The 3,571-nt window shown below is 38.4% G+C and overlaps 1 pseudogene; it reads right to left on the reverse strand.

Moving 5' to 3' along the window:
* Positions 1-2,481: 2,481 nt before the first annotated feature.
* On the reverse strand, positions 2,482-3,332 carry LOC116575921 (annotated as a pseudogene).
* Between the last annotated feature and the right edge of the window lie 239 nt (positions 3,333-3,571).

Genomic DNA, 3,571 nt, shown 5'->3' on the forward strand with positions numbered 1-3,571 from the left:
TCTGTCGGTTTTGTTTATCTTTACATAAAACCAGCTTTTAGTTTTGTTGATATTGTCTATTATTTTTCTGTTCTCTATTTCATTTATGTCCACTCTGATCTTTATTGTTTACTTCCTTCTGATAACTTTGGCCTTAATCCATTCTTCTTTCTCTGGTTCCTTGAAGTGTAAAGTTAGGTTGTTTGAGATCTTTCCAATTTCTTAATATATGCATTTATCACTATAAACTTTCCTCTCAGACCTGCCTTTGTGGCATCCCATAAGATTTGATATGTTATTATTTCCATTTTTATTTATCTTGTGATCATTTTTCTATATCCTTTTTAATTTCTTCTTTGATCCATTCGTTGTTTAGAAGTAGTTGTTTGGTTTCCACATAGTTTTTAGTTTCCACATAGATTTTCCAGTTTCCACTTGTTGTAGATTTCTAGAAAAAAAAGTATGTCTATTGAGGTCAGAAAAGAAATAGTTATCTTAAATTCAGTCATCTTAAATTTGCTGAGATTTGTTTCATGCCCTATCATGTGATCTTGGAAAATGTTTTGTGTGCACTCAGGAAGAATGTGTATTCTGCTGCTGATGGATAGAATGTTCTATATCTATCTGTCAAGTCCATTTATTTGAGAGTATGGTTCAAGTCCAATGTTCCCTTGTTAATTTTCTCTCTGATCTATCCATTGCTCATATAGAGGAACTGAAGTGCTCTACTAGTATTGTACAGTTGTCTATTTCTCCCTTTAGATCTCTGCATATTTCCCTAATAGATTTAGTGATCCAATGTTGGGTATGTATATAATTATATATTATATCTTCTACATAGATTGACCATTTTAACATTTTATAATGACCTTCTTTATCTCTTGTTATCATTTTTGGCATGAAGTCTATTTTGTGCTATGTAAAGTATGAGTATGCCCACGTTCTTTTGATTTCTATTTGTGTAGAATATCCTTCTCCATCCCTTCATTTTGAGCCTATGTGTGTCTTCAGAGCTGAAATTAGTTTCCTGGGGCAGCATATAGTTGGGTCTTCTTTCTTATCCATTCAGCTACTCTGCGCCTTGTACCTGGTGAAGTCATCCATTTGTATTTTGAGTCACTATTGCTACATAAGGACTTACTACTGCCTTCGTATCATCTGCCTTCTGCTTGTCTTGTTCCTCCTGTTCCTCCTTTGTTTCTTTTCCCCTCTGTTTCTGCCTATCTTTGCAAAATGGTGGTTTTCTATGGTGATTTGATCATCCTCATTTTTTATGTTTCATGACCCTAGATTTTTGCTTTGGGTTTACTATGTGGCTTATACAAAACGTCTCATAGAGAAAATAGTCCTTTTTATGTTGATAACACCTTATCTTTTTTGTTGTTGTTGGTATAACAAAGTATTGATTTATTTAATCCTTTTAAATCTGCAGTGAAAGTCAATCATTCAGTACTTATGTCCTGATCAACCCAGATCATTGGTAAAATTAAGAAATGCATACAGACTTTTGATATGAAAAAGGCAATGTAGACTCCATTGGGGATCTGTTGTTTTTTCCTGCCCAGCATCCACTATTCTTTTAATGGCACCTGAGTTTCCTGTGGTAAACTGCCTGCTCTCCTATTATGGGTCCACGAGGTACACATCTAGCAATCAAGAGTAGTCCTTTTTTGTCATGATTCACAAATGTGTAATCCCAGGCAGACTAATGACAGTGAGGTCCTGAACTTAGATGGAACTAGTATGCAAGAAGCTCTCACTCCAAGGGGATTAGAAAGCTGATAGAACATCAGTCTGGAGCTTCTGGTGGCCATCATTTTGCCTGAGAATGAAGCTAACCGAACCCCTCAAAAACTGGGTTTGGAGAAAAGCTAAAAATTACAACTGGGGCACTAGAACTTAAAAGCTCACAACACCACGGTCTTACCATTGTCAGATTATGATGTTATAATTCCATTTCTAAAAATAAAAACACATTCATCCTAGAGTCTCCAAAATCTTTCTAGGAAGGAGCAAAATGAAAGAGGATCTTTAGTAGTCTGACCAAAAAAATGTCCATTATTCTCATAATAAGAATTGAGTGGAGGGGCACCTGGGTGGCTCAGTGGTTTAAAGCCTCTGCCTTTGGCTCAGGTCATGGTCTCAGGGTCCTGGGATCGAGCCCCGCATTGGGGTCTCTGCTCAGCGGGGAGCCTGCTTCCCCCTCTCTCTCTGCCTGCCTCTCTACTTGTGATCTCTCTCTCTGTGTCAAATAAATAAAATCTTAAAAAAAAAGAGAACTGAATGGAATGATTTAAAGAAAAATTAACATTATTGTTTACATAATATATTCAGAATCATGTGGTTCCTAGTGATTGGAATCTCGTCATGCTTGGAGAGGAACAGAAGATGGTAGCTGAGAAGCACATGCTCTCATAAAAGACACCTAAACAGTTTTCTTAGGATGACGAATATTAAGGATTTGAACATAAAACTTTTTCTCAGAGGAAGCAAACTTAGTTTCTAAAGAGCATTCACTTCTGACATCTCCATTCCTGATTTCAGTGGCTGCAGACTATGTACATCTGTGCCACACTTAGGATAAGAAAAATACCTGTGAAAGAAGAAACTACTCTTCACACAGTAGAACAGAAGATATGCTCACTTATGGTGTGAGGCATGGGCGGGAGGCACTCTCCACACATAGAACATTGCCCACTGCCACTGGTGGCTAATGTATTGTCACTGTTAGGCGCACCAGTAAGAGGAATACACCCTGAGGATCACTTAGCTTTCAACTTCTGGATATTAATAAATGGTAAGAGAGAAAAACCCGAAACTCAGCAAAACCACACCAGAGAATTTCCCTGGTCATATACTCACAGCCTAACTTCGCATTTTGTTTCAGGGCTTGGGACATACAGAATGAATGCCGAACGTTCTGTCAAAGTTGCAAACTTGCCCCTCTGAAGGAAAATCAGGATATTAATCAGCCCATGTAATTTCAAAAGTCCAACCATAATATTCACACACTGCCTCACTTTCCCAAATGACACTGGTTTCAAAACAGGTGGTACCAGTGCTCCTCTAGCCATGGCCTGGGCTTCCAGGAAACCTCGCTTGTGTACTGAATATGCAAAATGGACTGTCCCACAGTTGCATTTTTAGAGTAAATGGTGAATCACCACAAGAAAATCCACAAGAACCTTTTCAACTTTGGCTCAAAGTGGGCGAAGGGACCTGGCTTACATCCATGAAAGCAGAGTAAACTGGGGCCAAACCAGCTGCTCCAGAGCCTCGTTAAGTTTAAGTGCATCCTGCTGACTTATTCTTAGCACTCTGTTTGTCCTCTCCATGTTTTCTCTGCAAGTCATGTCTTCTCTGAAGGTCTCTTAGGAGTCTGCAGAACACCCATTCCATGTCACCTTTTCTGAAACGTTCTCTGAGAAGTGTGGCTTCTCCTAGCTGAACCTGGATTACCCAGGCTTCCAGACCTCGCAGGCTTCAGAGCTGATAACACCTTATCTTCCTTCACCTATTAAGCTTTTTATATTTCTGTTATTAGTTTACCTCTTTTCATGTTGTATATTCATTAAGAAATTATAGTAGATAC

Source organism: Mustela erminea, chromosome 17 (genome assembly GCF_009829155.1).
Source record: "Mustela erminea isolate mMusErm1 chromosome 17, mMusErm1.Pri, whole genome shotgun sequence".
Classification (NCBI taxonomy): Eukaryota; Metazoa; Chordata; class Mammalia; order Carnivora; family Mustelidae; genus Mustela; species Mustela erminea.